Genomic DNA, 22,171 nt, shown 5'->3' with positions numbered 1-22,171 from the left:
GCAAAAGGTTTTCTTGCTTGTGATGGTCTACTGATTGCCTGTATTTTTGATACTTGAGTTGGAAAAACACAGCCTCAAACCAATCTAAGTCATTTGAGTTTAAACTCTCCTTCCTCACCAGCTACCTTTCATTGAAAATCTTGATTTTTCTCATGAATCTACAGTGAAGAGAAAAAATGTCAGGTCTGTATAGCACAGGAAATTCCCTTGAAACAAGCCAAAGTTCTTCAAAATCTTGTAATGTGAAGAGGGCCAAGAAACTACTGTAAATGGTAATCCGGCTCTGCAAAGTAGCTGACTTTATGCAAAGCAGGCAAGTGCAGTCAAAACACTTACAGTAATCAATTGAAGTTGTTGGGTAAAGTTTTTTCCATGTCCCATAAATTATTGAACAGTTAATTTCGTCTTTGTGCCTGCAAGACATTCTAGCTTTAGGATGACAGCTTTATCCATTAAAGGGAGTGTGGTGACAGCAGTACAGAGAGTGCTGAGAATGCAGGGAGAGAAGGCCCATTCTCAGCTGCATTACCACTGAACAATGCTGGGATACGTCAACATCTTAATCAATATGTGAGAGTCAATTAATGGGGAAGCGAGCACATGGCTTAAGCAGGATCTCATTATTAAGTTCGTGTTTCGTCCACCAAATAGGTGAAATCAATATAAAGCTGAGTATAATATAGTAAATACATAACCATCCACTCTTACCCAGCCTTTCTTCCCACCTTATTCCCTCCTGGGCCAGATTCATGCATGCCTCTTCTCTCTTTTATATTGCAAGGGCAGCTATTGAGGCAGACAGCAAAACTGACAGAAGTTGAACAGATTGCAAAGGCCCAAATTCTGTCTTGAGAGGCAAGGAGAAAGCCCCTCTGTGGCTCCAGAGGTATCCCTTTGAAAGAAAAGGTGTCATCCTTTAGAAACCTGCGCTTCTGTTTTCCTCCCTGTTGAAGGTTTCAGCAGATCAATGCTCTTACTGAGTCCTGGAAATGCAAGCAGTAGAGAAAACTATTTTTTTACAGAAGGGACTTAGGATGCTCTCTGGGTCACTTGCCATCTAGATTTATATTCTAGGCAGTTCCATAGTTTTGAAAAAGAGATCAGGATGCATGAATGAAGCAAGCATATAAATGGCTGACTTAATATCTTCATAGTAGAAATTACTTCAGCTATTTTATCTGCTCCTAAGCTTGTTGTTTTGGGGTTTTTGGGTAGCAAAGTCAATGGAGCTGAATCAGTTCTTCAGCAGGCACAGCATGGATATGTGCAATATCTGGTTTTACAAATAACAGGGCATTTTATATTAATTTTTCAGCCATTTGTGGTAGTTCAATTTTAAATAGAAAGGTCGGAAGGTGAGAGCAGTGACTGAACATTGAGAATTGAATATTTCACTTGCTTGATTTACAGCGGAAGCACTTCTTTATGCCCTTGAAGATTCAGAAATATATGGGGGAAGAAAAAGAGAATTAAGAAAGGTGGCTTCTATGAATTAGTATGAAAAGAATGAATAATGTAATCTGATCAGATAGTACGAAAGACTGTGTATGGTAGGTGCTGCTTACACTAAGGTAAAGATGTTCATTTGGAAATAAACCAAAGTCTTTAGACAGGGCATTATGGATCTGCCCTGAAATCAGCTGTAATACTTGGAATAATTTCCATGGCACAGGTTGGGCTATCTATTTAGTCTTCAAAATAATCTTCGATGTGACTGTACTCTCAGTGACACCCCTGCGGAGCAGAGTGAGTAGAAAGCATTGGTCTCTCTCTAGGGAGGTCTCAGCCTTGGGAGTGCCTCTGAATTTAGACTTGGATTTTTAAATCCCCCATCTTGGGTGACAGAGAATAGCATAACAGAAGGAGAAAATAAGAACAGTGTTATCAGAAAGCAAATTCCATGTGGTGTTTGAGTTTAGGAGGAGAACAGCTGACTAATTCAGCCACAGTACAGCCTTACTGTGTACTGTGACAGAAGGCAGTGTGGACTGATCAGAAGGTTCAGGGCAAGAGCCTGAAAAACATTCTGTTTTCACCTATGCAGAGTGAGAAACTTGAGCTGGTGTGTTCAGGATGTGCATATAGCTGGCAGATAATGCGCTCCTACTTCTGTTTTTGTTACCTAGTAGGTAATTAGAAAGTAGTGTAACACAACATGTTCAGGTTGGAAAAGGTGTGGCCTAGACATTTGAAAAGCAAATGAAAATAGCATGATGTCAGTCACTGCATCAAACTTTCTTACCTTTGTTTTTATCAGAGAAAAAAATGTGAGAAAAAATTGGCAGTGTAAAGGGATACTGAAAGAATGACATATTTGTCTGTTAAGTATAAATATGAACAGCTATGGAGATCTGGTGCTATGGTGCTAGGTTTTAACTCCAGTAACATTCATCTAGTGCCAGGAAACACTAGATTTAGTACCTGAGGGATTGCAGTCTCAAATACCTTCTACATTTTGTTTTAATATGCTGCCAAGAATTTAAATTGGTAAAAGCTGGGGACTGACAAAAACTTGATCCCCAAGAGTTTTTCTGGCACAGATTTATCAGGGAATATGGTGCCATTATTTTTATTATAATTTTTTTTTTTGTGGTGGTTGGGGAGCTCATTTATAACTCTGTGACTTCTACTCCCAAATGTATTTTTAAAAATCTTAAATAAACAAAGGGTTTTATTTTCTTGGTGGCGCTAGGAGCTGTCATTCATTTTATATACAATATGCCTACTTGAATTGTAGTTATTTTAACATACTTCTTGAAAAATCAAGAGCAGGCGACAAAAAAAAAAAGAAATTAAAAAAGAAAAGAAAAAAGAAAGAAGAAAAAGAAAAAAGAAAACAGAAAAGAGGAAGAAAAAAAAAAAAGAAAAGACTGTGGGGTACACATTCCGTCCAAACCACTACCACCCATCTGGTGCCTCTTGTTCCAGTGAGGGATGAACTTACAGTGTGTAGTAAAAATAGGCAACTCTCTTAGGGTCAGTCCTGCTTTCACTGATGTCAACAACCAGCATCTGTTTTGCAATAAATATATAATGGGAGGAAGCATTTCACAGGGAAATATGGGCTTGCAAGGGAAAAGCTGGACTTCTCTTGGAGACAGACATCTAACAAAATAACATTTAACCTTTATTAGACTTGTTTAACCTTTTTATCTTCCCACTAGGTAGAAGATCCCTATGATGCTTTGAATGAAAAGCAAAGCTAAGAAACTCCCTTTTATATTGCAATCATAATGGAAGGACCCAAATTAGTTGATTCAAGATCTAGATCAATTTTATAACATTGGATAGGAAGGCAAAGGCGGAATCTATTTTGAATGTGAATTGTGTTGTCTGTTTTGCAGGCCAGAGAAACTTCCTTCCCTTGGAGAGGAGACTGCTAGGATAGTCTTAGTGCTGCTCTGTGAAGGTGAGGAACACCTTCACTCTTGAGCCTTTAAGGTTTATGCAACTGACCTGCAAACCCTTTACACATATCAAACAGGCAACTACAAATAAAGCCTCTGTCAAATAGGTTTAGTCACTGTGGTGGTTTGACCAGGAAGAAGTGGGAATTCTGGGATGCTGTTGTCAAACCAATGGATGTTCTGAGTTTGAGACTGGCACCTGGTGTAGCCAGTGGGGTTTGGACACACCTCCGAGAATACACAGGGGTTAAAAAGCAGAGCTCTGGCCCTGGGAGGCTCTCTTGGGACGTCGAGGAGAAGAGGTCAGATCTCCCTCCCCTGTCCAGCCGCTGCTGCTGGGCGGGGGAGGAGCAGCCATGCGGTAGGCCCGGGGCCTGGACAGAGATGGGGGTGAGAAGGCCCTCAAGGATGGAAGGGTGGAGGGGCAGCCCCAAGAGACATCGGGCAGACATTTCCCCCCCCCAGGAGGGAGAGTCGGCGAGACGGAATGTGATAGCAGCCGGCCCAGGAGGAGAAAGGGGGGAGAAGGGTGCAGCCCGGCCGGCCGCAGCAGCAGCGCGTGTGGGAGTATCGTCGTTCTGAGACAGGCAGAGACTGAAATTTTTAACCCCTTTCTTTCATGATTGGGGCCTTGCAAGAATGCTGATCCTCCTCGGAGCTGACTAAGAAGGGAGATAAGAGATAAGATGAAACAAGGACCTGGCCTGAAGGATGTAGAGAAGACTGGCTGAGTGAAGAGAGAGATGCTTGGAGTGGCCTTTTGGCTGGACTTTTCTTGTGGCCGTGGACTCAGTTTGTTCCTGTGACACAGAGACTGCACTTAGGGGGAGGCAGTGCCTCAGAACCAGGAGGGTTCATCGTGGGGACCCCTCGGCCCCAGGGGGTTGGAAAAATATGGGGGGGACAGATGTCCCAAAGCAGAGACTGTGCCTTTTTGGAGTGAGACAAGGCATCCTTAAAAGACAGCCCTAAAAGCAGCTCTGGTCCATGCACGGTGGTGAGAGCACTGGGCATGGAAGGAAGATGTCACAAGCGGCAAAAGGACTTTCCGGGCGGTGCCGAAGTGACATGGAAGCACATGAGGTTTCAGCGTGTTTCCAGGGGAAGCCTATGGAACAAGAAGGACTCCTCTCCTCTTGATGAACTGAAGTTTGAGTATACTAAAGTGTGGTGCCAGGCTGGGCAGTTGGTGATTTGGGAGAATGTATCGGATTGGGAAATTCAGGTAGTGGGGAGGAGGAAAGTGGTTTTTTTTGTAAGGTTTTCAATTTTTTTTTTTCCTTTTCCTTATAGTTTTTCCCTATTTTCCTGTAGTTTAGGTAATAAAGTGTTCTTTATGTTTAAGCTGGAGCCTGTTTTGCTTATTCCTGGTCACATCTCACAGCAGACACCAGGGTGAGGGCATTTTCATGGGGGCACTGGCTCTGTGCCAGGCTCAAACCATGACAGTCACTTAAGGTGATACAGCAAATAAATAGAACAGAAAATAAAATCAAAGAAGTTTCTGGTTCCTAGATTTATGCTCATTCCATCAGGTCAGGTTGTAGCCAACAACAGCGCATTGAAAACACAAAAGTAATAAATACAACAGTATCTTTATGGTTCCGCATTGCTCTCACATATCATAGCCAGGTCTCCCTAAATGTACTTTCAAGATCACTAAGTAACAGTTTATAGGGTTTGGTGGTTTTTTGTAAAAAGAATTTGTCATCTTGTCCCTTGAACAGACACAGCATAGCTTGCACTGCCCAGAATGCCTTCAATTTTACTATACAACTAGGTTAGATCTCTTAGGACTTGTACTCTTTCTTATACCTGTGTTACGGATAAGATATCCACCAGATTTATTCTTCCCTGTAGCTCAAAGTACAAGATAAAATTCCTTCCACCTGTTTGGTAAAAAAATTATTGTATAGAAGCTATTTTGGTTTTGGTCTTCTCTTGAATTTTGCTAATAAAAGCACAAGCACAATAGTTTTCTTATTAAAAAAATTATTGCTGTGGTTTATAGTCTGCCTTTACCTTGAAGGAACACAAAACACTTTTCAAATTGCAGCTTGGACCTGGCAAGCTTCTGTGCCCTCACAGCGTCCTGTTGACTTGAATGATGTTCCCAACACATAAAGATTTCTCCATATGAATCCACTTGCAGATCTGGCCCTCAAGGCACAATTTGTCCCTATGCCAAGAGAATAAAAGCACTTTGAAGAAAGGAAATTTTATACATTTCGGGTCAGAGTTTCCACCTAGGCTTTGTTCCTTATGGAAGAGCAGGGGTTGTGAGTTTCTAAAAGTGATGGATCTTCTAGGTTCTGCTGAAGGCTCCAGCAGTAGAGCCCCATTCCTTTTTGGGCCCCCCAATATAGCACGGTTTTCTGAGTAGCCATATTGCCTTTCCTGTGTTCCTCTGCACATGAAATCTCCCTCTCCTGCATGCTGCTCCCATTCTCCTGAGGGAGTACACTCACCCACACGTGTCATGCACTTTCCATCCCTGGCATTGAGGAGGATGGGATTATTCCCCTTGCTCAAGGGGACACTGGCAGTGCTAGAGATGACAGTGCTGTAGCTGAGAGTCTGTCCTCAAAGGAAATATGCCTCAACAGATGACTGAGCATAATCTCAGCAAAGGTCCCTGAGCAGTCTTCTACAGAACTGAGTGATGGGGAGGACACTAGAGCAGCATCAGTACCGTACCCATCCTCCTTCCCTGGGTATACCCTATGGATGTGTTTCTCCTGCTCTCCAAAAGCAGAAATAAATCCCAAGTACTTTATAAACAGTGTTCAGTCTGTATAACACCCTGTAGAAATTAAACCACTCGTTGACAGGGAGATTTGATGAGTAATGTCCCTCATTTCTGTCATGGGTGGAATTTAGCTGGTTAAATAGACAGATTAGGATACATAGATTAGTATGCCTATTCATTAAAGATTTGCATAAATATCTGGAGATTATAAAGGCAAAAATTTTCACTTTAAGGGCAAACACTTTCACTTTAAGCTAACTTCCAACTACAGCCCACATGACAAAAGCTCCAGATGTTTGTTCATTGCTTTCTCTGTGTAAAGGTCATGCATAGCCATTACTATATGTAGTTGGCCATGCACTACATTTGTAAGTGCATAAACTACAAAAAACAATTTCAAGTGCTCTTCTTCTACACTGACAATTTCTGCTGCAATTAGGAATAGGTGCACCTCATAATTAGGGGCTCTAAAGAGATCACAGAAGTAAAAACTATGCCTTTAGCATGGAAGGGTTAAAATCTTAACAACCTACTTGCAAATTAGCAACACAGAGAGCAAATTCTTAAATTTAGACTTCTGAATATTGCTTGCAGGTGTGACATAGTGCAGGTTGCCCCACACCAAATTTATAATGAATTTATGTTAACTTGCAGAGCCATTTCATTTAGTAAAAACATCTAACAAATATTTTCACACTGCTCTAGAAATACTCAATATATGATTTGTAATGGGAAAGGTAAAATATTCTAGATAGGTAAAATACTCTATCAAAACAAATACATAAAACTGTCTTATTTTAGACTACATTTAGTGCAAGAAACATGCACACCTACTAAAATCCCCTGTTCAGCCTTTCCACTTGAAGCATGTGTTCATTAATTGCTTGGATGTTCTACATTGTCTTAACTAGCTAGAAGCGTCGTAGCTGAATATGCTCCCCACAATCACCTCAGATCAATGCGGTGGTAGGTCTCCTTTCATCCCTAGTCCAACAACCCCCCTCCAACAACAGAGGTCCTTTGCAGGCACAGGGCCCTGATTTATGTTTAATGCAGCAGTGTTTTTACTGCTTTTGGCACAAGATATTTGAAAGAGGTGAAAAAGACACACAGGCAAAAGTCTGTTTAGAAAACAATTCCAACATAAGCACCATATGCCTCCGACTCATAGGCTCATTTCCAGGCAAGCCACCACAGCAAGCACAACAATTAGCCCATGTTTAATTTTTTTCTCCCTTAAGAAGTGGATGGGGGTGTGGGGGAGGGTAAAGGGAGCAAGTGAGTAGGGAAGTGTTTCTTCCTTCCTATAGGAGGGAAAATACTATAGGATTTTTTATTATTATTTTTTTAGAACTGCTTTTCTTTCCTTTTGCTGGTTTACTACCCTGTATCTATCTATCCCTAAGGAGTTTAAAAGCCCCAAGTAAGTATTATTAGGTTTTTAGTGTGCATTTTCTAATTTGGTGTGTGGGTGTGCGTGCACACCTGTGTGTTGGAAGCAGTTAAACCCTCATGCAAGAAGAAGCAGGCTGGCTTTTATTGACACTGGTCCATTGGTAGGGACAGCAGTTTGCACCAGCAGGGACCGTGCCTGTACACTGTCCCATTCATTCCTACAAGTGCAGACACCAAGATCATGTTACACATAATTTTCATATTTGATCAAATCTTTTGATATGCACATGACCTATATTTATCTGGGCTGAGAAAAGAAAGTTCACATTGCTAGAATAAAGGTAGTAGCTACAGCAGTAGAAAGAGAAAAAACAGTTTTGTTGTCCCTTGGTCTATGTTATTGGTGATCAGGATAAAACCTTTAATTAACTTCACCAAAATGAGGCTGAGAAGACCACGCCAGGGCACAAGGGAGATATGACTTTACAAAGGGGTGCTATCACTATCTCTACAAGAACTGAAAACTTAAAGGCTCCCCAACATTCAAGACTGAAGTTGTTTTTATTTTTCCTGTAATTCAAATCCTGTGATGTCTGGAGCTTTAAAGGAACAGGGAGCAAAGAGAGATCATCCTTGTGGTTCACACCAAGAGGAGGGGGCTTAACCACAAGCAGTAGTCATTATCATCAGACACCTGGAAAAAAATAACAAGATTTAAAATTTAAACAGCATAGTATCTACAGCTGTAGATAATCCATTCCTCTAGCGCAAGATGTATATCATTATTATTTGATCAGTAATGGCTGAAAGAGCTCAAATTATGAGTTTGAAACCAAAACATGGTTTCACTCAAATTATTCAATGCATAATAAACCATTTTCATAATTCAATCAAAGTATAGAAAAATATATTCACTGAATATTTTTTGCATTGAATCTCAAGAAATATTTTGCAAATAAGTTTTGAGGTTTCTTGGCCAGTTCCATTGCTTTTAGGCGGTTATCCCAGGGCACCCAAGCTTTTACAAGTGTGCTTTTCTAGGGTGAAGGAAAAACCACCTCTAGGAGCATGTGAAATCATGTTAAGCTTGCTGCTAGATCTTCAGAAATAAACAAAATTTCTGCTAGGAATGAACGAGTCTGTAACAGGAAAAGCTTCCTGTATTCCCTCTGTCATTATGTGTACTTGGAAATTATCAAATTCTACTTCAGGTCTTAGTAAGAGAGAGACCCTTTCTCTTTTTTTGAAAAAAAATATAGGGGAGTGTAGAAAAATTCAAGAAAATTCATACAGAATGAGGGTTGAGAGGAGGAGGATGTATGGAAAGGTGGTCATTTCATTTTTTTGTTAAAAGCAAATTGAAAACCCCAAAAGCTAATGCCAGAGACATCATCTGCCTAAAGCTCCCAAGGCACTTTACAAACATCAGCTGACATGTCCTCACTGAGGAGAGCATCATTAGCAGGAATTTAGCTCAGGATTAAGAGCATTCTGTGAAGTTAGTTGACATATTCACAACCATGGTTGCCCCACCACTGAGGAGTTTCCCACTCTGACAGTGTCATCCTCTTTGGACACCCTCCTCCAAAATCCTGCCTGACAGCACACAATATTAAGAAGGAATGAAATTAGGTTTGTTTTAAAGATGGGGTTTCTTTTGTGAAAAAGCCAGTGATCCTTTTGTTCAGTATTTCCTTTGTTTTGGTACAACAGGGATGTCAGCCAAGGGAAAAATGAAACATGATCAAGATCCCAAGACAAGTCAATTCCACTAGTGTGCGATGACTGAGCCAGAGTGCTCTGTTAGACCAGCAGCTATAAGGGGAAAATATTTGTGACAATAACAGTGTGGCACCAGAAAAGAGAGGAGTTGCAGCAGGAAAAATTTCTGGAATGAAGAGAATTAGCTAGAGGTCAAGGGCTGGGAGCATGAATGGCAAGGTGGAAGCATAGAAAGAAACGCATCTGGGAGAGAGATCTTTTCTGGGCTTTTGTGTTGTTGGTTTTTGTTTTGTTGGTTTTTGGTTTTTATTTTTGGTGGGTTGGTTTTCATTTTGGTCTTTTGGGGGTTTTTACTTGGTGGTTTTTTTGCTTGGCTTTTTGTAGGGGTTTTATTTTTTATTTTTATCTTTACATTTTTATTATTGTGGGGTTTTTTGCTTTCCTTTGTTTCTCTAAATAGTGGAGGTGGGTAACTCGAGTTTGGAAGTTAAGATGCAGACCTAAACAATACAGTACTGCTAGTGCAAAATCAAATTTCCCTGTCTCTGAACTCTTTGCCTGCCTTGGCTTTTACAGCCTCTGGCCCTTCTTTGCTCCATCTGCCCTTCAGTCACATTTCAGTCTGTATCTGGACAATGCTTTGTGCAGGTTCATGAAATCCTATCAATCCACTCTTTTCAAAGTATCGGGCTAGCAGTCTATCTGCCCCATTGAGTGCAAATTCATATATCCTCCTGCCTCCTCACCCTTTTTCTTCTTTCTTTTTTTTCTTTCCCTGGCAATTAAAAAAGTAAAATCTAAGACCAAACAAATCAATGTTTACGGATTTGTAATAAGTTTCTTTCTATTTATTTATTTATTTATTTCCTCTTCAGTCACTAAAGAAGCAGCAGCAACTTGCAAGGAGCAGTTGTTGCCAGAGGGTGAATCATAGCTATATTGATTTGATTATGTAAAAGCTCAGAGGAATCTAAAGCCAGATACAGAAATATCTCATAGTCCAAACCCTGTGGGACACACACTAGTAAAAAAGCAATCTTTATATTGTTCCTGATAAAAGCATCATTAGTTTCCTCGCAGTGAAACCATTTCTCTGCTGATACAGTATATGGTTTTCCTTTTCACTAGAATCCACTCAGACATAATTAACACTCAGTTACGAGACTTCAGGTTTCCTCTGGAGTGTGCACTTTGAGGCTGTTGAGAACGCGGGTGCACAGCCTGAGCACCTCTGAGTCGCTCGCTGGCCCCTCTGCAGAGCAGGGTCTGGCCTCCGGGGCGCGGGGTGCCCTGCACCCCAGGTTTGGCACCCTCGCTTGCACCCCAGTTTGGTGGGGCTGAGGAGGCCCAGCAGTGCTGCCAGTGCTCTGCCAGAAAACGTCTCTCACCCCGCTCCAGGCTTTTTACCACAACAAAGGTACAAAATCACACAGACACATGGACCTGCGCACAGAGACTCCTTCCCTGCTTTTCACAACAAAATGCTTCCATGTGTGATTTTCTGCAGAGCAGCTCCTCAGGGAAGCACTCTGCTGCCATAACTGGCTTGAAGGTGGGCTGGAAAAAGCAGGGGCAAAGAGTCTAAACTAAAACATCATGGAGAGATAAGGCTGCACATTTTTATTTAGCTTCTATTAATCACACAGCTAATATCTGGGCAGACTGAAACTGGGATAGGCAAATTCAGCAAATCCAGATCTTTCTATGTACTGTGAAGGAAGAATACAACCCATATTTTTTAAACCAATCCTGCAAGTTAATGTCTTCATTATAGAAGAAAGATGTATTGTAAGTCAATTTACTTCATTCACCTCTAGTTTTCTCTTTCTTACCAACTTCAGTCTTCTTTTGGCCCAACCAAAGGAAAATACCAATGAACTTTAACATCCCTTGTTCGAATCTGCAATGTGGGCCTTGGCTGTAAGATAATATAAAGTGTTACCATGATACTAAAGGTGATACGAGACAGATATGGCACAGCTATGCTTCTTGCTAAAATACTATGTGCTTCAGAGAGGAAACTTCATGTAGGTGAAAGAAGGGAAAGGACAGAAAGACTCATTTCAACGCTTGCACCTGTCTTCTCTTCAAATCAATGTGAAGACTCCTCAAGGAAACTTTAAGACATCTGGGAGTTTTGCTGACAACTCTGAAGGATTCATACACATACAATTTGAAAAAATGCCAGAAAACTCAAAATGTCTAAATGTGATGATTTTGGGGGATCATTTTACCTAGTTTCAAAAACCTTTAACCTTATTCCTGTATCACTAACATAAGAATGGTTTTGTCCCATACTCCTGAATTGCCAAACAATTGGGATTACTACAAACCAGACAATTATTCTCTTTTTTTTGTCTGTCTCTCTCTCAGAGCTCAATTCATGCCTTTTTCTTTCTCAGAGCTGTTCCAATCCTGGCTGGTGTGTACCCTGAACTCTTCATACAGCACCACATAGTTACATACAGGCTAAAGCACAACATTTAGAAGACTTGCAAAAATGCAGCCTGCTGAACACTTTCCATAACCAGCGCTTGAGAAGAAAGCCTGTTCGCATAAATTATTTATTCAGCCTACCATTTGCAGTGATTTTTCATTATCAACACAGGAATAATTCCAGTGGTTTCAGGTCTCTTCACCTGCTTCTGCAGTACCCACAAAGGCAGGGGTGTGACTGTATAGTACATCAAGTGTAGGATAGCAACCTGTCTGCCTGATTGATTTGTTCAAGTAAGATGGATTCCTGCTGTTCACAGCTATCTCTGTCTCCCATTGCAATGTGGTGCTGAATCCAGAGAGCGCCACAAAATACGGTCCTCAGCAGTGAGGGCTGAGACCACTTCAGGTCTCTGGGTTGAACCTGGTGCATAGTCCCTGGATGTCTTTTAGCACAAAAGTGAAAACAAATCTCATGAAAAGAGAGCTTCAGTTATTGGAGAAGCAAGTGATTCACCCATCTTTTACACATAAGCATAGGAAGTTGCTAATAAAATATTAAGTGCACTGTGATATGGTGTTTTTACTCTGAATTCTGTACACATTTACAGTTGAACCACATGAATTAAGAGTCTTGTTCTGACAAACCTGTGGTCTTTGGTGGTTTTAATTGTAACTTAAAAGAATACTTAACCTTTTGCATGACCTTCGCAATCTGAGTGATCCGCTAGCATGGCTTACAGCATTACAAGTCTGTTTAAACCATACACAGATATTTGTCCCTGCAGTTCTCAGCGTTCAAAACAGGTGAACCTGACGCCTCACTTGTGACCAGGAGAACTGCTCACACTTCATAGATGACATGTGATTTGAACTTATTTGTGATGAAGCAAAACCTAAGACTGCCTGGATCCACTCTCTCTCTCTCTGAAGTCCTCAAAAACTTTTACCCAAAGCAGCTGATATGTTCAAAAAAAAGGCACATGAGAAAATCTTGTGTGAGAAAGAGTAAAAAAACCCAAATTATATTTTAAGCAAATGCTGCAGTTTTGGAGTAGCTGACACACAATTTTATTTTTAATAGATTTACTGACTGAAATACTTTTTAATTAGAAATATTTTAATTAGAATTCACTTTCATAAATTATATACCAAAAAGATAGAGTTCATCTTAATTTATCAAAAAATATAAGCATTTCTGTTTTAGAGAGAACTTGCGCTTACCACTCACTGGAATTAAGTTATTATGATGATCTTTCTTGTCTGTAGCAATCTCAGTGTTTCTTCAGTACAAAAACCAGACATCAATGTAAGCATCAAAGAAAACCTAGGACCAAAACCATTGACAAAGGTGAAATTACAAGATGGCTAAATGTGAAACCTCATTTTGATAAGCCTTGCAACTGAAAATGTGGCAAACAGAATTGGTTAACTTCATATAACAACATCCCTATGTTTTGGTTTTTAGTCTACATCTATTCATCAAGAAACCCTTCTTGTACAAAAGGTGTTCTCATATTGAATAATACTCAGTTCATTGGGTTATTCTCTGCAAGAATTAATAAACCCCTGAAAAATTGCTGTGCACAACAGGTTTAATAGCTCTGTCCGGCTGCTTCCCAGTCTCTTCCTCTGGAAAATAAAGCAAACTCTATCTATAAATCATGGCCACTGAAACGAAGGCCAGTTGCACATCACAGAGAATGATTTTATAGGTGGAACGTGAGCTTGCTAATTTCTAGAATAAATTATTGTGCTTTATTGAAAGCAGTTTCATTTACACTTTTAGTCGCAAAGACTTAAAAACAAATTCACAAGCCCTGTTATAGGCTAATTTTAACATGTCTTTTTTTTCAGGCAGCTCTCAGTATAAAACATTTAGCTGACAATGTGCCAGGAAATCTGTTTCATTAATATAAACACCAATACACTCATTGTGAAGTTATCTCACTTATAATATCAATGATCTTTAATAGAGCTTTTTTATTACTGGGATAACATTTTTGTCTAACAAGTCTGGAGTCAATATTTAACAGATTTAGGTCAGATTTAGCAATAGAATTTTGCAAAAACCTGGGAAGACTGAATTCCGACTGAAAAGTCATAAAGTAGGGTTACAGATTACAAAATGAGCATTTTCATAAATATGCATGTCTCATAAATATTTGAGAAAAAAAATAAAATGAGATCCAATATCTAAATGATTGTCTAATTAATAATTCTTTTGAAAGGGTAGTCTTGAATATATATTAAACACATGAGAAGAAGGAGAAAAGAGAGAAAAAAGGAAACAAGGAAGAAGGGAAACAAACAAGAAAGAAAATGAGGAAATAACGAAAGGAAGGGAGGGATGGGGGGGAAGAGGAAAAGAGGAAAAGATGAAAAGAGGGAAGGAAGGAAGTGGCGGAAGGAAGTGGCAGCAGGAAGTGGCGGAAGGAAGGAAGGAAGTGGCGGAAGGAAGGAAGGAAGTGGCGGAAGGAAGGAAGTGGCGGAAGGAAGGAAGGAAGTGGCGGAAGGAAGTGGCGGAAGGAAGGAAGGAAGTGGCGGAAGGAAGTGGCGGAAGGAAGTGGCGGAAGGAAGGAAGGAAGGAAGGAAGGAAGGAAGGAAGGAAGGAAGGAAGGAAGGAAGGAAGGAAGGAAGGAAGGAAGGAAGGAAGGAAGGAAGGAAGGAAGGAAGGAAGGAAGGAAGGAAGTGGCGGAAGGAAGTGGCGGAAGGAAGTGGCGGAAGGAAGTGGCGGAAGGAAGGAAGGAAGGAAGGAAGTGGCGGAAGGAAGTGGCGGAAGGAAGGAAGGAAGGAAGGAAGGAAGGAAGGAAGGAAGGAAGGAAGGAAGGAAGGAAGGAAGGAAGGAAGGAAGGAAGGAAGGAAGGAAGGAAGGAAGGAAGGAAGGAAGTGGCGGAAGGAAGGAAGGAAGTGGCGGAAGGAAGTGGCGGAAGGAAGTGGCGGAAGGAAGTGGCGGAAGGAAGGAAGGAAGTGGCGGAAGGAAGTGGCGGAAGGAAGTGGCGGAAGGAAGTGGCGGAAGGAAGTGGCGGAAGGAAGGAAGGAAGGAAGGAAGGAAGGAAGGAAGGAAGGAAGGAAGGAAGGAAGGAAGGAAGGAAGGAAGGAAGGAAGGAAGGAAGGAAGGAAGGAAGGAAGGAAGGAAGGAAGGAAGGAAGGAAGTGGCGGAAGGAAGGAAGTGGCGGAAGGAAGTGGCGGAAGGAAGTGGCGGAAGGAAGGAAGGAAGTGGCGGAAGGAAGGAAGGAAGGAAGGAAGGAAGGAAGGAAGGAAGGAAGGAAGGAAGTGGCGGAAGGAAGGAAGGAAGGAAGTGGCGGAAGGAAGGAAGGAAGTGGCGGAAGGAAGTGGCGGAAGGAAGTGGCGGAAGGAAGTGGCGGAAGGAAGTGGCGGAAGGAAGGAAGGAAGGAAGGAAGGAAGGAAGGAAGGAAGGAAGGAAGGAAGGAAGGAAGGAAGGAAGGAAGGAAGGAAGGAAGGAAGGAAGGAAGGAAGGAAGGAAGGAAGGAAGGAAGGAAGGAAGGAAGGAAGGAAGGAAGGAAGGAAGGAAGGAAGGAAGGAAGGAAGGAAGGAAGGAAGGAAGGAAGGAAGGAAGGAAGGAAGGAAGGAAGGAAGGAAGTGGCGGAAGGAAGGAAGTGGCGGAAGGAAGGAAGTGGCGGAAGGAAGGAAGTGGCGGAAGGAAGGAAGGAAGGAAGGAAGGAAGGAAGGAAGGAAGGAAGGAAGGAAGGAAGGAAGGAAGGAAGGAAGGAAGGAAGGAAGGAAGGAAGGAAGGAAGGAAGGAAGGAAGGAAGGAAGGAAGGAAGGAAGGAAGGAAGGAAGGAAGGAAGGAAGGAAGTGGCGGAAGGAAGTGGCGGAAGGAAGTGGCGGAAGGAAGTGGCGGAAGGAAGGAAGGAAGGAAGTGGCGGAAGGAAGGAAGTGGCGGAAGGAAGTGGCGGAAGGAAGGAAGGAAGGAAGGAAGGAAGGAAGGAAGGAAGGAAGGAAGGAAGGAAGGAAGGAAGGAAGGAAGGAAGGAAGGAAGGAAGGAAGGAAGGAAGGAAGGAAGGAAGGAAGGAAGGAAGGAAGGAAGGAAGGAAGGAAGGAAGGAAGGAAGGAAGGAAGGAAGGAAGTGGCGGAAGGAAGTGGCGGAAGGAAGTGGCGGAAGGAAGGAAGGAAGTGGCGGAAGGAAGTGGCGGAAGGAAGTGGCGGAAGGAAGTGGCGGAAGGAAGGAAGTGGCGGAAGGAAGGAAGTGGCGGAAGGAAGGAAGGAAGTGGCGGAAGGAAGGAAGTGGCGGAAGGAAGGAAGTGGCGGAAGGAAGGAAGGAAGGAAGGAAGGAAGGAAGGAAGGAAGGAAGGAAGGAAGGAAGGAAGGAAGGAAGGAAGGAAGGAAGGAAGGAAGGAAGGAAGGAAGGAAGGAAGGAAGGAAGGAAGGAAGGAAGGAAGGAAGGAAGGAAGGAAGGAAGGAAGTGGCGGAAGGAAGGAAGTGGCGGAAGGAAGGAAGGAAGGAAGGAAGGAAGGAAGGAAGGAAGGAAGGAAGGAAGGAAGGAAGGAAGGAAGGAAGGAAGGAAGGAAGGAAGGAAGGAAGGAAGGAAGGAAGGAAGGAAGGAAGGAAGGAAGGAAGTGGCGGAAGGAAGTGGCGGAAGGAAGTGGCGGAAGGAAGTGGCGGAAGGAAGTGGCGGAAGGAAGTGGCGGAAGGAAGGAAGGAAGGAAGGAAGGAAGGAAGGAAGGAAGGAAGGAAGGAAGGAAGGAAGGAAGGAAGGAAGGAAGGAAGGAAGGAAGGAAGGAAGGAAGGAAGGAAGGAAGGAAGGAAGGAAGGAAGGAAGGAAGGAAGTGGCGGAAGGAAGGAAGTGGCGGAAGGAAGGAAGTGGCGGAAGGAAGGAAGGAAGTGGCGGAAGGAAGGAAGTGGCGGAAGGAAGGAAGTGGCGGAAGGAAGGAAGGAAGTGGCGGAAGGAAGTGGCGGAAGGAAGTGGCGGAAGGAAGTGGCGGAAGGAAGGAAGGAAGTGGCGGAAGGAAGTGGCGGAAGGAAGGAAGGAAGGAAGGAAGGAAGGAAGGAAGGAAGGAAGGAAGGAAGGAAGGAAGGAAGGAAGGAAGGAAGGAAGGAAGGAAGGAAGGAAGGAAGGAAGGAAGGAAGGAAGGAAGGAAGGAAGGAAGGAAGTGGCGGAAGGAAGTGGCGGAAGGAAGGAAGGAAGGAAGGAAGGAAGTGGCGGAAGGAAGGAAGGAAGGAAGTGGCGGAAGGAAGGAAGGAAGTGGCGGAAGGAAGGAAGTGGCGGAAGGAAGGAAGTGGCGGAAGGAAGGAAGGAAGTGGCGGAAGGAAGGAAGGAAGGAAGGAAGGAAGTGGCGGAAGGAAGTGGCGGAAGGAAGTGGCGGAAGGAAGGAAGGAAGGAAGGAAGGAAGGAAGGAAGGAAGGAAGGAAGGAAGGAAGGAAGGAAGGAAGGAAGGAAGGAAGGAAGGAAGGAAGGAAGGAAGGAAGGAAGGAAGGAAGGAAGGAAGGAAGGAAGGAAGTGGCGGAAGTGGCGGAAGGAAGGAAGTGGCGGAAGTGGCGGAAGTGGCGGAAGGAAGGAAGTGGCGGAAGGAAGGAAGTGGCGGAAGGAAGGAAGGAAGGAAGGAAGGAAGGAAGGAAGGAAGGAAGGAAGGAAGGAAGGAAGGAAGGAAGGAAGGAAGGAAGGAAGGAAGGAAGGAAGGAAGGAAGGAAGGAAGGAAGGAAGGAAGGAAGGAAGGAAGGAAGGAAGGAAGGAAGTGGCGGAAGGAAGGAAGGAAGGAAGGAAGGAAGTGGCGGAAGGAAGGAAGTGGCGGAAGGAAGGAAGGAAGTGGCGGAAGGAAGTGGCGGAAGGAAGTGGCGGAAGGAAGTGGCGGAAGGAAGTGGCGGAAGGAAGTGGCGGAAGGAAGTGGCGGAAGGAAGGAAGGAAGGAAGGAAGGAAGGAAGGAAGGAAGGAAGGAAGGAAGGAAGGAAGGAAGGAAGGAAGGAAGAACTTCTCTTTGAAACTGTGGCAAGATTTTTAAATCCTACTTCTCCATTTTAAAACTTCAAAATCAGTCAAGAAGACCCTTTAACCTCATCAATATTATATGAAAGTCCTCACATGTACAGCCTGTTGTACATGAAAGATTGCTGTTTGATTCCCGGCACAGCTGGGGTCCAGGGCTTCAGGCAGCAGGACTGAATGAATTTAAGAACTCTTCTACTTGAGGAAGTGTAAATCCTCAGGAAGAGGAGGTTGGAGAAGCATGCTGATGATGACCCATTGCATTCCCCTGCAGTTCAGCTTTGAATGGGATTTCTACACTGGCTGCTCAACCTATAAAGTTATAGTATAGCCAAAACATATTAAAAGCAATTCCCAAATTATTTTACAAAAGCAAGGGACACAGTCATTCTGCAGTCAATTAAAGGCCTCAGTTTCCTGTAATTTGCTAGTATTTTGATGGATAATTTGTTGACAGATCCAGGAAATCCCTAACTCTTGGATGAATGGTCATTCTCTGTGTAATTTGAGAGATGTGTTTATTATTTTCTTTAGACTGTTGTTCCACTGGAAGGGTTTTTATCACCCACGTAGAGAGAAGGAATAATGATGGCAAATAACTCCTGTAGTGAGAGTTTTGTGTTGTTAGTCATCTGATTAGGCAGCAAAGCAGGTTTGCAAAAAATAAAAGGAAAGCAACAAGCAACCCCAATGTCCTCTGCACATCTTTGAACAGTTACAGTGAAGGGGTTTAGCAGGGACTTGAAGGGAAACCCCTCTCTTGGCTGGCAGAATGGAGGCAGAGGTGTATGCCGGTGGCTAAAACCACTTTTCTGTGGAGGAAGCGACAGAGCTGTGATTCATAAACTGGCACTCTGGCTGCTGCCTAATTCCTTGACCTGCTGCAAAATCTTCATAATCCCTCACACCTCACCCATCATTCCCATAGCTAGAAATGTAAAGTCCATAAAATCAATGGAAAAAAAAGGTTTGTTTAAGTCTGAGTCATCTCTCTAATATTGTGATTTTCAACTAACCTGAACAACTTTTGTTGCCATTCACAAGTACAGCTATTTATGAAGTCACTGTACTTGTTCACCCATGCTATTATTGACTACAAGAAATTTTTGCCTTTTCCTCATACCACATAAACATAACTTTCCTCATCTGTTCCCAAGTGGAAAAAGAAGCTGTAGTTTTACATAGAGTCACTCAAGAATTACAGCTGCATTTTCGGAATACTTAAGAGAATGGGTTTCTTTCCAAAGGAGTGGTGTTAAAGATTCAAGATATGATACTAAATCTCTGTTTCACGTACAAAACAACATGCCCAGCAAAATGCAGCCAAGGTGCATTGAAAATAAACAAGAGATAAGCAAGGAATGCAGCTATTGCTGTTTTCAGAAGTTCAGAAAAAGAACTCCTACCTTCACATGGTTTGTGAAGAAATAAAAGCTTTGCAAGATACCAAGAGTAAGAAACTTGGCATTTTCCGTCAGATGCTGCACAACAGGGACATGGAGACATCTTAACTCATCGAGGTGGTCAAGTATTTGCCAGGGTGAGGCCAACACCCCTTCTTTGTTCTGAAATATGGATCCAGTGTTCCAAGTTATAGCCAGAAAAATGATTTCTATGAAATGTGTAAGTGCAAGGATCACATCTGTTCTCCAAGGTGTTTTTATCTGAAATACTGTCAGTTAGCTAAGAAATTATTTTCGCTATAAACTAAGATGGCTAGATTTTGTGAGTGCAAAGGTAAATTTGTATAATTTTAGAGATGCAAAGTTAGAATGCAGTTTTGATCATTTTGTCCATGGTTATAACCATTGACTTTTTAATATTCTTAACAGCAGCAAACAGAATTTCTTTGTCCACACAGAACTGAGCTCCCTGAAAGTTGCACTGTGGCTCTACTAAATTTCCGTAATAGATGAATCTTGCTTTTGGTCTCATCTCCTCCGAAGCTGAAAAAAAAATCACTATCCCTAGTAAGTCACACATACTAAGCACTTAGATGCTGTAGTCAAAGACATTTTACAAATGCTTAGGTATATTATTTACATATTAAGAAAATTAATTAAATGTTGGAAGCAGCTCTAGACATGTTATGTGTAAACAACGGATGTTTTGGAACATGAAACTGATCAGCAAAAAATAACTAATAGAAAGTATAACTGGGTGGTCTCAAAGTCTTGCTAAATTCTGTGGACATTTCACATGTTTTAGGAGATGTAAATGTGGAGATTTCACATGTTTTAAGAGATGTAAATGTTTTATGGCTTTCATGCAATTTAATGATGAAGTGCATCATACCTGGACACAAAAAAAGCAATGTCCTCAAAGCATCTTCCACTACTGCAGTGTAAATAAATAATAGTATTTCACATTATTATATTCAGTAGTATCAAATAGGGAAGAGATGTAAGTGGAATGACTGAGTTTCTTTAATAAATTAATATTTATCCATAAGGAGAAGGCAAACCATAATCAAATTGTGAATTAAATTATTCCAGGACACTTAATACAGCAGGAGGGTAGGCAGCAAAATTTGGGGACAAATGTATGAAATTTATGGCAAGCAAATATAAAATTAGTGTTTAGCACCAGTGCAGAATGAGCCTAGTGAAGGCACAATGCTCACATTTGACAGCATTAGAAAACTTCATAACAAAACCACCCCAAATAGCAGTAACTGCCATTTTCTCTAGGAATATAATCAGCAAATAAATTCCATAAGATATGAAGTCTAAAGTATCTGCATGAATTAGCAGCACTTCAGCTGAAACAGCAAAATTGCTCTGCCATTATAACTGCGGAAATAAATTGAATACCTTCCTTTAACAAAAGGAATTTTGTATTAACAAAATCCATATAAGAGTTTATTTAAAAATTAAACAAAAAAAAATCAAAAATGATATTATACCATATACTTGCATGTACCTTAGCACAGGTAGATTAATACCAGCTCTATTTCTTACCCCCCTTCAGGGGGAGAAATGCGAAGTTGATGAAAGACCAACTACACAAAAAATGTTAGCTGTCTGAAGAATTAACAAATGTTTGGCAGATTCTTTTACTGATAATCTGACATGCAAAACCATAAAGCTAAAATACTTCATACAAATAAGGTCCCTGCCCAGCATCCTTTGCTGATCAACAGTGGTTTTTACAAGGGTTTCATTATCATATGCCCTTGAAAAATTCTGAGTCTTAGAGGCTCTGGAGGGCATGCAATATTACTTAATAACACTTGAATTGTATGTTATATATTGATCTACGATGTGTGCCATTTGTACAACCTGGCAATTAGTTTAAAGTCTAAGCAGCTGGGATTTCTGTTTCAAATTCTGATGTTCACTTGCTATGGGACATAAGGACAACTGCTTATGTATCTGTTATGGAGGTGAAATTAAAAGACTTATTTGACTTTAAAAATTTCAATCGGTCTGAAGGAGCATAGGAATTACTGGGTAAAATCTTCAATACTTTCTAATCTTGGTAGCTATTCAAATAGCTCCCAAAGCTATACTGTCTGAGTGTCTAAAATACATAGGTGATATTTCATCTATTCTGATAAGGAATTTATATGTAAACCGATAGAAAAAATCAGGACTTAAACTAAAAAACTTCTATGTAAAGAAATAGTAAAACCACACACAGACAAATCCAAGCCAAATGAAAATTAACTTTAAATGTTTGCCCTCTGCAGTATATCGCGTTCACACAACCAATTAAAAGAAATGCCATCTCGTTTGGAAAATATCTATTGATTTCCCAGTTCATCAGATCAGCTTGATGTGTCCGGCAATGGCTCCTATGACATCATCAATATTTTTCTATTTAGAATAATGACTTATTTTATATGCCAAGAGCTATAAAAAAGTCTATATACATATATTTCTAAAGACATCAGCTTAAAAACCATCTTGATTTCCCTCCTTAACATACAATATTTTTTATCCAACTTTTAAAAAAATTTGGGATCTTGCCATGAGATTCATTTATGAAACTCAGTAAATTTGTTTAGTTTATAAACTGACCTCTAAATCATGTTTCCCCTATTAGATGCTGTCGCTTTGGCCTGCATTTGGGGTCCAAATTACATACATTTTTCTTTTAGATTATGCAGAACACATTTCAGAGAAATTCTCCCAGCCCTGCTTCCCCCCTCCTTCTTTCTTCTTTTCCAGCCTCCTGTATCTTTTAACTGCTACATATTACCTCTAAATCTTTCTACAGAGTCAAAAAGGCACCCATTCAGCTAGATGTTTATTCTGTCCAATTCACTCATGTATGTTTTTAAGATACACTTACAGCTGACTCCCAGCCCAGTTTCTTGCAATGGTAAAGAATATTTATATGCCCTGGACATAGATGTGCCTTTAATCAGACCTCTCCATAGGGCCAATTGGCATATAAAAACTGGGCAAAACATGAGCCAGGAACCAGCAATGGGACAGTTCTCACATCTGACCCCATGCAATTCTTTCTTCTAAGATTCTCATTCTGGGAATGGGGAAGTGGAAGAAATTCCTT

The 22,171-nt window shown here is 41.6% G+C and overlaps 1 protein-coding gene across 4 annotated transcripts in view; it reads right to left on the bottom strand.

Moving 5' to 3' along the window:
• Positions 1-12,933: 12,933 nt before the first annotated feature.
• The window catches only part of CCDC171 (coiled-coil domain containing 171), a 266,135-nt gene continuing 256,897 nt past the window's right edge, over positions 12,934-22,171 (bottom strand). For all 4 annotated transcript variants that reach the window (XR_012578224.1, XR_012578227.1, XR_012578226.1 and 1 more), the window contains one exon: positions 12,934-13,036. The gene's annotated coding sequence lies outside the window, so the exon portion shown is untranslated. The remainder of the gene's footprint in view (positions 13,037-22,171) is intronic.

This window comes from Zonotrichia albicollis, chromosome Z, assembly GCF_047830755.1.
Source record: "Zonotrichia albicollis isolate bZonAlb1 chromosome Z, bZonAlb1.hap1, whole genome shotgun sequence".
NCBI classification, from domain to species: Eukaryota; Metazoa; Chordata; class Aves; order Passeriformes; family Passerellidae; genus Zonotrichia; species Zonotrichia albicollis.
The sequence above is the reverse complement of the archived record's forward strand: the minus strand, read 5'-3'. Positions and strand labels throughout refer to the sequence as shown.